Source organism: Equus quagga, chromosome 1 (assembly GCF_021613505.1).
Source record: "Equus quagga isolate Etosha38 chromosome 1, UCLA_HA_Equagga_1.0, whole genome shotgun sequence".
Classification (NCBI taxonomy): Eukaryota; Metazoa; Chordata; class Mammalia; order Perissodactyla; family Equidae; genus Equus; species Equus quagga.
This window is the reverse complement of record NC_060267.1, coordinates 25,397,249-25,409,551: the sequence shown is the minus strand read 5'-3', so window position 1 is coordinate 25,409,551 and position 12,303 is coordinate 25,397,249. Positions and strand designations below refer to the sequence as shown.

Sequence of the window (12,303 nt, the reverse complement as noted above, 5' to 3'; positions counted from 1 at the left end):
TTGGCCTCTACACTTCATTTCTCCTCATGTCTCTGTGTTTGAGTTGGAGGAAACAGTGTGGACTTATTTCTTGAGAGACAGGAGAGAGTCACGTTTTTGGTTTTGTTTTTTTTTTTAATAAAATGAAATAAATTTGACCAAATAATATGAAGTTAATTATTTTGGAGTGAATTCTCTTGAGAGAGTCTGACTGCTCAGGGGTCTGTGGGATAATTTGAGTGCTGTGGATAATATGGTCCCTTGAGAGAAACAGGAAAATAAAAAACATTCTTCCATATTACCTTGGTCACAAAGATGGCAGGACCTATTCTGGGACTTTGACCATAGGAGTATATCTGTGAACTGCTGTGAAATTAAATATGGCTTGGCTGGTCTACGTTTTCAGTAATACTAATGATCACATGCTATAGAAATACTTGGACAAATGTGGGGAAAACAGAACTAATCAGACTGTACTCAGGTACTTTCATTTATGTAAAAAAATGGTCTCAACTAGCACTATCTAATAGAAATTTCTATCTTGATAGAAATATTCTATATCTGTGTTATTGAGTATAGCAGCCGCTAGACACATGTGGGTATTGATTGGTTAAAATGTGGCTAGAGGAACTGAGGAACTGAATTTCTGATTTTATTTATTTTAGTTAATTTATATTTCAATAGCCACATGTGGCTAGTGGCTACTGTATTGGACAGTACAGGTCTAGAAATTCTTAGGGAATCATATCCAGTGCTACAGACTTTAAAGTCTTAAAACCTTAAATCTACAATTTAATTCTTATTCTATCCCAGAATTTTTAAAGTCTGTGGATTCTTTTTTTGAGGAGGGGTATTTTATTTAAATATGTAATGCTTCTTTGAAAACTGACGCAAGTTGCAAAGACAAGCATAAAAAGTATGAATCACATGGAGTAGCCTACAAAGAGGAGTCTTAGAAACTAGAATACTAAAGAACCCCTTTATATAACAGTGTTTAGTAAATATTCTTGGCACTAAAATTTCACAGAAAAAACAGTCTCACCATTTTACAACTTACAGATCTTGAAAACCTGAAATCTGAGTCCTTGTGTTTAGTGGTGAGAATAAGGAATGAATTCATTTTAATCCACATACAAAAGAGTTGCATTCCTAGACCTCAAAAAATTGTCATCAACTGGGGCATTCTGAGAAAAACAGTTCCCCTTCCAACTGTACTAGCAAAAACAAATAAAACTATTAATAACGGTATAATTAGGGAAGCAGATCATACTGACTCATTTCACACTCTTCCTTAATCTTAGAATTCTGCCGTAAATCATGTACCTCAATCTGAGAAATACTTATCAAGTGCTATTTCTTCAAACCCCACGTTAGTCCATTTTGGTTCTCATAATACTTTCTATTATATAAGTATTAGTTTACATATATTCAGCATTTACCCCAAGACAGATGCAATTCAGACTCATCATTCAACAGTAAACCCATCTCCTTTGAATATAAGTGTGCTCTTTTTCCCCTGGTAAGGGTATCACAAGCCATTCATTCACTTCAAATCTCAATTTGTGAGTCATCGTCTACTCATCTGTGTCCCTCATCCTTTCCCCCAGCCACCACATCCAAATTGTCCAATTCCGGGATTCCTCTTCTATGATATTTCTTTCACTTCCACCCCTCCTTTCCTTTACTACCAATCTTCTGGATTTATTGAACCTACATTTCTCTCTACTCCTAAACTATCTTCTTGCTTCCGGTCTCTAAGCATCAAGGCATCTTCCACCCTACTGCCAGTACGTTGTTCTTCTGGCTTCTTGGCTCAAAACTCTTTAGATTCCCCACTATCTGCAGGACAAAGTCTGGTTCCTCCAGTTACACCTTGCTCAGAGGACAACACTGAATCCTGAAAGCCTTCCATAATCACCTCCATTGGAACCCATTTCTCTCTTCCCTGTGTTAGTTGACTATATCTCTTTTCAGGATAACTCTAAAATGTACAAAGGAATTAATGGTAGCTTATTACTTTAGAGATTGCCAAACATTTTCAGTGCTCCGCTTCATGTTTAAGTTTCCCAACAAAGTGATCTCAGTAGGCAGGCAGGTTTGTTTCCCCATTTTTTTAAGGAAGGAAACCCACTGAAGTTAGAGAGGTGAGGGAGTAACCCAAGATTACACAATCAGTAAGTGACCCAATTTCTGGAATCTTTCCATATTAATAAAATAAATGTTCCAATAAAAATAATAATATCCCCAGTGCCTAGAACAGTGCCTGGCATATAATAGGTTTTAACAAATAAATATTGAATGAATGAAGCCACATAGCTGAGGACCTGTTGAATATCACGACAGGTGTATGAACTGGTTTCACTAGACAATGAGCAGTCACTGGATCACATGAGCAGGAGCGGTGCAGGTAAATTTGAGAGGACAATTAGGAAGTTATGTGGAAGTGAGGAGATACAAGCTTCATAGAATGTGATAGTGAGACCCAAGATAAAAAGTGGAGAGTGAGAGAAATTTTAAAGAAAGAGTTAAGAATTATTGCTTCTTGACACTGATTGAATGTGAGGGCCAAAGGAGAGACTGAGCCAAGCATCCAGCCCTGGTTGTGGCCGTGGGTGGGGCCCACACCAGAAAGAGATAAGCCTGGAACAGGAGTTGTTTCCCTTGAATGCAAATGAGGCGTTATCTGGGCGAAGTCCCTTGTCATCTGATGATACTATATATTGTCTTATACTCTTTATTGCATCCGTGTCTAATTACTCACATGTGAAAATGTTGTTTTCCTGTATCTTTTAATTCTTTATTGTTCCCATGGCACCTAGCCCACCGCTATGCGAAATGTAGACACTCCAAGAAGTGTGGAAATTGATTAATTGGAAAATGCTAGAAACACTATGCTATTGAATTATGCTGCATCTTTTATGAAAGTTTAACTTAAGCACAAGTTATACAACTGAAAATATTATTTTTCAAAACAATAACTGATTTCACAAGTACTGGCTGCATTTTTCCCAAATGCATTTTACCACCGACGCTTTTTTTAAAGTGGAGTAGAAGTGTAATGAACAGTACAAACTAACTTTTCCATAGAGGAAAGGGTGCTTGAATTTTAAAGACGATTTTTTCAAATTTCCCAGGGAGTACTAAGATAAACATTTAAACTTCCTCAAGCTTTGTAACAAAGAAACTTTCAAGTCATGAAGCAATGAATAATCTCTTTCTCCCCCCTTTTGTAGCCAGAGTAGAATAAAGTGGCTGGATTATTGCTCCCAGTCATGTGATTATAACTACAATTTGTACGGAACCAAGACCTTTTCCTCAATGCTTATTTTCATTGTACCAATGTCAGGAATGTAGGATTTGCTTAAATTAAATTAAGATAATTTATAAGTTTAAAATCTGGGTCTTGTAAATAACTGAAAAAGGTTAGTGACTTTTTGGTGATATGAGTAGTGAATTAACCCAGTGGTTGATAGTGACCGTCTGATTGAATTCACCACAGATTTTGAGTGCATTGTAGGTGCGAGGCTGCTAGTACAATGGGGCTCTGGAAGTGAGTATGACAGGACCTGAAGTCCCCAGGGCCTTAACATCCTTAGGATAAGTCAGTATAGTGTATAGTGAGACAAAATGCAATTGATGACCAGGAAAAGGAGGGAGATTGTAACTAAAAGAGCCACTAAAAAAAAGGAAACAAACTCATGAAGAACATGCAATTCAAGCTGTTCCTGGAACATCAAACAACAAGATGAGGGTGCAGTATTCTGGCCATAAAGACAGTGTAAGCGGAGGATCAGAATGTGGGGAATCTAGAGTGTGCTAGTCCGATGTGGGTGGAACCTAAAGGACTCTGAGAAAGGCAAAAGGAGTAAGTGACCAAAAAATAAGACAGGAGCAGGCAGATTGTGGGAGATTTTCTGTGCCATGCTGAGGAGAGTGAGTTTTCTTTTATATGCCGTTAGAAACCTTCCGACATTTTTGTTTTTTGAGAAAGAGGTGACAAGATCAGATCTATGCTTGGCTAAAATGACGGAAAGTTACTATTAGTGAGGTAGGTGTGGTTTTCACACCAGTCTTTAAGAGTAGAACCATTTTTTTGTCAAATGAAATAAGGAGCTTCAATATATAAAACAGAGTTGCCTGGCTGAGTCTGGGGAGACCTGGAGGGTGGGCTGAGCACTGTGAGCCCCAAGGTGGGCCCTGAGGCTCTTACAGGTGGGGCTGGTGAGGGAGGTAAGTGATGGAAACCAGAGGCTACCATGGAAATCAAGAGAAATGAGACTAGGGGCCAGGACTGGCTTGGAAAAGACGGCTTGAGAGGGAGCCAGGCCAGAGCATCATGATTTGGTGACTGATTCCAATGGAGGAGGTTAGGGAGAGAAAGGAGGCAGAGGAGTTTCTGATGTTTCAGGTTGGAGCAATTGGTAAGGGGGCAATGGACTGCGTAAGATAGGAAATACAGGCGACAGAGAAACAGGTCTTTACAAATTGTTGAGGAATTAGATGTTGGACCTGAGTTCACAAGGTTTGTAGACTAGTGGGTGTCAAAATTCAGTTAAATATTGGCAGCTTCACTCAGTGATTTGAACGTACTAAATATCTGATTGCCCGAAATCATGTGCACAGTCCAGGTTTAAGTAAGGTGATTTGTTTGTATTTATTGCTTTTTTTCCTTTAATATATCCTGGAGCTTTGTTAACCTAATTTTTTATACCAACATTTCAAAACAACTTAAGAAAGTATTGGAGAAGAGTCTTGACACCTGGCATATGATCCAGGCTGATGTAACAAATTTAAAAATGTGTTTTCATGGGCAAATTAAAAATGTGCGGCTTAGAGAATAGTTGAAACTCCATATGCCTCTTTTGGCCAACACAGTGATGCAGCTTGCAGAAATATAAATGAACATTCAGAAATTGGAACCGTGCCTTTGTCTAAAATCTGGGCCATATTTCAGCCTTCCTACACACTGTAACCTTTCAATTAGCCATTACCAGACTTAAGCATAGAAGCATTTAGCTGTGCTGGCTTCTTCATCCTGTCTATAGCTGAATCAGACACCATGGCCAAAGAGAGGCAGTGTTTTTAACAGCCTTTATGAAGAGACTTATGTACCCCAAGATTCTCTTATTTCAGGAAGCTGTTATGGAAAACAAGGCTCTAAATTGTGAATACTTATTAGACACTATAAATCATTTTGCCTTGCAATAAACATCAATTAAATGTACTTCACGTGCCACAATGCATGGAACAGATTGATTCTGTGGATAGTCCTGCGTTACTTACATTCAGGGGTATAGAAAAAGAATACCCATTAAATTAACATTAGCTTAAGAAAAATGAAAACTTCTGGAACAATTACAGTTTTTCTGTTTTGACTGAAAGGGAAAAAATGACCTTTGTTCCAGGAGATGTGTCTTGAACAATGCTATGCTGCATGAAATTGAGAAATTGCCAACGTTCCCAACCTGACGGATAGTGTGCGTGAGATCTTAGTTCTGCTTCATTAGGCTCTCGTGAATGAGTGGTAAATTTTCCCTATTTATACATTTTCTGTCAGGAGATGATAAACATAGCCTGCCTAGCACATGTTTTGCTGCTGCTTTTTTATTTATATATTGGGTTGCAGCTTTGACAGAGAGTTTATTCCTGGATTGAATAAATAGCCTCTTTTTCAAGTATTTAAGTAGGTATTAGCAATAGGTAAAAATATACACTTACTACTTTTTATAATGTCACACTTTAAATACCGGTCTTTAAAGGTTGTAATTTTTCCATGAGTGAAAATAAGCTTATATTTAACTGGTTTCTAACTTTCTAATGCACAAATGGGAACATGCTGGAAATGAAGCTGAATAGAGAGGCATTTCCCAAATGGAATGTTTTCTGGTTCATTTTGAACGAAGCAAGTCTGGAGAAAGTGAATTGTTCACAGATGAATTCACTTGGATTTTATTTTGGGAAAAAATTTAAAGCAAGCTGTCTGTACTAGTCTTCTTAGAGCCTAACTGAATACATGTCTGAAATATCCAAATGTGTCTTAGAAATTTTGGAAGTATAGTATTTTGCAATTAACATGTTACTAATAATTGGATAAACGTACCTAATGTTCACAAACTCTATGTGAGTGAGTGTGTGTGTGGGTGTGAGATTGGAGAAGGAGGGAGAGACGTGTTATCCTATAACTACACTGTTACTTTCTTGCATTCTGCTGTGCTTTCTTGAGCGGGAAAGAACAGAGTAGAGTTATGTGTAAAATGCACGTCTAAGCCCTAGATGAATACGTTCTTGGAGATGTGGCTGTCGTGAGTAGACACCTTCGTGTTGCTGGACTGAGGAACGAGAAGGTGGACGGCAAGGGTTCATTGGAGTTTCAAATGGTTCAGTCGACGCCTTTGTCTACAGGGGGCTCGACTACTTTTGTGGCTGTCCTTCTCAGGCACAGCTAGGTAGCATCTCCTCTACACTGGATGATGTTCTGCAGTTTCCTGTGTAATAAAGTGGGCACTTTCCCGGGGCCTTGACCTTTGGAGAGATCCCAGTCATTAGACCGGGGCTGCAGAGAGACAGCCCGCATTCTTATGCCAACCAAACAAATGATAAGCACAAAAGCAAAAGCAGCCCCTGAGCTGCATGGGCACAGCTTTCTAAAGAGATAAGGGAGGAGGTTCCTGACAACCCCCCTCCACATGTCACTCCTGAGTGATAGCTTACCCCTCCACGCGGGTCATATAGATATATATTAACCAGGTTTTACCCATATAAAATATTGAGGAATGACGTTGAAATGGTTCTTTGCTTGTTTCCTGACCTTTAAAAATCCTGTCTCAGGGGCCGGCCCAGTGGCACAGTGGTTAAGTTCGCACGTTCCGCTTCTTGGCGGCCCAGGGTTCGCCGGTTCAGATCCTGGGTGCAGACATGACACTGCTTGGCAAAAGCCATGATGTGGCAGGCATCTTACATATAAAGTAGAGGAAGATGGGCATGGATGTTAGCTCAGTGCCAGTCTTCCTCAGCAAAAAAAAGGAGGATTGGCAGTAGATAGCTCAGGACTAATCTTCCTCAAAAAGATCCTGTCTCACCTTCAAGACCTAATTTAAATGCCACCTGCTTCATGATGTCTTCTCAGAGCCCTAAATAGAATAAATGGATTCTCCTCCAAAAATCCATAATATTGTCTGGGGCTTTCTTATTGAACTCTTACCAGGTGCTGTGTATTTTAATTGAGTGTGGGTCTGTCTTTGTCCTCTGAAGCAGGACTTGTCTCTTTCATATTTGTTTCCCTCCCCGACCCCATCCCAAATCCCATAGAGGAGAGCTTTGCACATAATAGATGTTCAGTAAAATGTCATTCACGTTCACATTCAATATTAACCTCACACTGTGCTCACAAGCATTAGGCTTTGATAATAGCACTGATTACATTCAGTCTGATAGGACTACGCAGCGTCTGTCTTTTCTGCCAACTAGTAGTCCAGGTAACCTTCTAACTTGATTCTTCAAATCTATTCAAGATTAAATACAAGTAAATGAACTTCTATGCTGAAAGGTCCTTGAGGGAAATATTCACTTCATATATCATTTTTGTATCCCACAGAGTTGCTTAATGCAGGGCTTTTAATAAAATAGATATTCAGTGTTTGCAGAACTAAATTGTTAAGTCAGGAATACCTATAAAACTCACGTGGAGTTTCTTGACTGCTGAGCATGCCTTTCTTATGTATATTTCTCATAGAAAGTTAATGTACCAGGAAGACTTCATTAAGTTTTCATTATGCTTTAACTCTAAAAAGGTATTGACATGGTTTAGAAGTCATTGATCATTAGTCACAAGATGCTGCTAATCTCTCTACCTGAGTAAGACAAATGAAGCTATCCAGGTAAAAAATTGGTCATCACTTAGTCATTCCTTCAGAAGAATTCCTAGATATATTTAAGGATATGCATACAATGACCTCTGCCTGGATTCCAATATCTTTCCTAGCCAACCTGTGAAAAAAAGGCAGAAATGTTGATTGTCAAACTAAATTGAATAAAAAATAATTGACTTTTTTGGGGGGAAGGGGTTCTTTGCAATAGAGAGAATATGTCACAAAAAATTGATGAATACAATTATGTATTGGTAATTCTGTCAATTTTTTAAGAAATTGGTCTTATAAAATAAGAAAACACAACAATAATAATAATTACCAGTGATATTAACAAGCTCAATTGGCTAGGTGTAAAAGGACTTAGGGTCTGTCCACTGCCAGACCCTGGGCTCATCCCAGTTTCCTTATGGCCAAGATGGGCTCACATACCCTGAGATCACTTCTAGCATTAATGGGCACAGCCCAAGATTCCTTGCCACCCCACTCCCAAACACATGTTCTTAAAGAATATCTTTGGGGGCTGGCCGGCTGGCATACCAGTTAGTCCACATACTCTGCTTTTCTGGCCCAGGGTTTGCCAGTTCATATCACGGGCACAGACTTATGCGCTGCTTAGCTGCTTATCAAGCCATGCTGTGGCAGGCATCCCACATATAAAATAGAAGAAGATGGGCAAAGATGTTAGCTCAGGGCCAGTCTTCTTCAGCAAAAAGAGCAGGATTAGCAGTGGATATTAGCTCAGGGCTAATCTTCCCCCCCCCCCCCAAAAAAAGAATGTTTAATTACATCATTCCTTGCCCAAAAATCTTTAGTAGCTCCCAATTGTCTATAAATTTATAAGAACAGGTATGATTAGCAAGTGTTTTAAGATTTCGGTGCTGTGATCAAACCCACCTTTCTCTTAAGCTATATTTCCCAATTCTCCCAAATATACAAATGCCAGACTGGGCAACTGGCTGACTTCTGACTTTATTTTGCACTTTACCCATTTTATATTCTCTGCTGGAAACGTTTTTTCCACCTCAGAGAAGCCTCCCCAGCCCTGAAGTCATTCCTGTGTTCCGCAACTATACTATCTCAAAGTCCACAATACTCCTAGGTTATAATGAAGTTCTTCATACTCTGACTCAGATTTATGCAGATTTTTTGGGCTCATCCACATATTTTAATCTCCTTGAAAGAAGGAGCCCTGTCTTGGATTCTTTGTTCCTCCCACTAAGTATTTAGTACAATGCCTTATTCATTTTTTATCTAAACCACATAATCTTTAAATAAACACAGGAGAACCCACAGCACCTTGGAGAGCACACTACATGCAACAGATGTATAGAACCAGATAATCGGAATATTGTATGGTGACCACTACATTTATATCCAATATGTGACTCCCTTGATAAATCAGAGAGTAGAGTGCACTGTGATAGATTTAAGTTTAAACAGAAATTGGGGGTAACTCACACTCATTTTGCGTTAAAGTAAATTTTTGTTTCCTATTCCTGTTGAACTGATCATCAGAAAGCACCTGAGGGCCAGCCCAGTGACGTGGTGGTGAAGTTTGCGTGCTCCACTTCAGCAGCACGGGTTACGCAGGTTCAGATCCCATACGCAGACCTAGCACTGTTCATCAAGCCACACTGTGGTAGCCTCCCACGTAAAATAGAAGAAGATTGGCATAGATATTATTTCAGTGACAATCTTCCTCACAAAAAAAAAAAAAAAAAGGCAGCACCTGGTCTTAGACACAGTCTCTGATAAGATGGAGGGCAATATACTTTCCCTCCGGTAGTTAAAGATCTTGTGACAGTAAGATATGGTTTAGTCATTTCCATCTAACAGGAAGCTCTAATCTGGCCAAACATAAGGGAGCTTCTGGGAGTCCAGCTAACCCCAAGAAGATACCACTGCTCTAGGGCACAGAGAACAACCAGGGCTCTCATGGCTTCCAAGGTGAATCTATTGTGAATGCTGAATTGCATCTCCAAGAAGACCATGGGAACAGAATTCAGTTACTTCCAGTAGGGGCTGCTTTGTCCTCCACACTCCATAACACCAGCCATGTTCAGCTAGAATAGCCAAGCGATTGTGTGCCAGCATAGTCTTGAATGAACACAGGAGCAAAACACATTCAACAGATAATGCAACTGGCTCTTTTCAGAAATCTAGCTGAATGCCAAGAGAATTAGCCCAGTTCTGAGCTTCCACTGCACTAGCTTCCAGAAAAAATAGCATGTGGCTCTCATTTGTCGGTCAACTCTATAAAACAGAAGAGCTCAAGTGCAAGTGAACAGAATGGCCACCTGTGCCTACTCACCATTCTCATTATGATGCCATTCAGTGGAGTCATTCATTTAACAGTGTCTGGGGAAGTGCCAGTCTAGACATGGGATCAAAATACTTAGAAAATTGTAAACAATTAATATGCATTCTGAAATTGTAGTTGTCATGGGGGTTTTTCCTTAAGCTTTTTTTTGGTATATATTGTTGCTTTTTCTCTTCTGAATTTAAGACATATTTTGCTGTAGGGTTTACATATGAGAATTTGTAAATAAAAACAGCCAAGGGCTAACTTACATATTTTTCTCTTTAATCAGTCATCTGGTGAATTCACTTATCACTCTTAGGAAAAGTAAAGACAGCATGCGATAATGCAGATGTTACGTGATAACTGGAGCCTGTTTAGAACCATGTAGGTTGAATTTTATTGGTAAATTAGTGAATGAATTTTATGGTGTCTCCTTTACTTCTTGTCCACTAGGATAGTGAGTGAGTGTGAATGGGCAACTGTCACACCCTAGAATTATCCTTCTTTCTCTTTAAAGGAATGAGAAGGACTTATAGACATCTACTTACGTAGTTTGTCCTCTGTGTTGTGGGGGAAGGAGGGACCTTATATGTACAAGAGATGAATATGTTTAAATTATGACATCCAAACACATCCATAAACAACCAGAGATTTCACTTCTAACTCACTACACATCTGGTAATTAAAGTTATCTTTCTCTTGTTCTAAAATCTTTTCTTCTAAACCAAGAAACTTAAGAAAATGTGCATGTTTCTGAAAAATTGGTTGACTAAGAAAAGCTGTTAAAAGAAGAGATATTATGTTATCACAATTAGTAATGGAAAGCCTCTGTGTTGAAAGAGATAGAAAATATGCTCATTTGCTTACAGTTAGATTAATATAATAATAACATCATTTGTAGACTCTTTTTGTGTTCTGGCAGTTGTTCCTCTTTAACTTAGCCGCTGTTCTGCCTCTTTCTTGGCAGATCCCACTGCCATAGTCTTGCTTTATATCTGGTGAGTTGTAGCCCTGACTGGTTCCGCTCCCTGCCTCCAGTTCATTGTGGCATTGGGGATGAAGATGAGAAGAATATGAGAAATATTTACTTAAGACTATTTTGATTTCCTGCCAACTGTTAATTTCTAGAATCTCACCCAGTGATACTTAAATATAGCTTAAGTTATAATGCTACAGTATTTGGACAAAATATATGCATGACTGTTTTTAGTGTTCTTGTTAAAATAGACTTGGTTTCAATGCCATTATCAGTTCATTATCAGTGTATTGTTTGTTTCATTGTCCAGCACAACTGTCTGATAAAACCCTTAATTATAAAGTATCTGATAATACTATCCAAACTGCTTTAATTACAGCACATTTTGTGCCTTGTTTTATTACATTTCATGACAGAATGAACCTGGCCAGGATCTTTAATAAGGCCATATTAAATCCAGGGTAGAGGTTAAAACTCATGAGGCAGCCTTGATTCTCTGCCTATTGTGTAGAGAATCTCATCAGAAAAGCCCCAAACTTCATTAAAGCCCGCTGGATGTGGGCCCTCCTATATTGCCATTTACTTTAAGGGCTATCACTCAGGGGCAATTATTGGTGTGCTCCTCATGATCCCTGTTATATTAAGGCAATTTCTACACCTAGGTTAGGCATTAATACCGCCATTATCTCCAACACAAATCCCCTGACAGTTAGAAAAGCAGGAGAAATTACAGACAGATTAATCTCTAGTGCCCGTCCAAAAAGGAAAGCCTTCCCCCAGAGGATAGGGAAGGCTATGTTGAACTCAGTTAAGCTGTGTGTTAGATGTAATGAAAAAGAACCCCCTGTGCCTGCCTCTGTCGGAGACGTTAGATGACCCTTTCTCAACGTGTCAATATCCCTTTTGGGCTTTTCTTCTCTCCATTCCTACTAGGCTTCTCTGAGTCTTATGGCATCTTTAAATAATTATGTTTGTGCTTCAAAAAAGAGAGAGAGAGAAAACAACTAAGCTTATCCATGTGGGAAGGATGGACAAAGTAATCCATTTCATACAAAAGGAAAAAGAAAAAGAGAGCCCAGTGTTTTCACAAATCTTTTATATTTCCGGTGTGTTTTTCCAGATGTGTTTGTGGGTCTCGCCCCATGAACCATGCTGAGAAAAGCAGATCATAGAGTAAG

The 12,303-nt window shown here is 39.0% G+C and overlaps 1 protein-coding gene across 2 annotated transcripts in view; it reads left to right on the top strand.

Moving 5' to 3' along the window:
- Positions 1 to 12,303, top strand: part of PDZRN4 (PDZ domain containing ring finger 4) — a 336,843-nt gene that overhangs the window by 223,945 nt on the left and 100,595 nt on the right. The window lies entirely within an intron of this gene.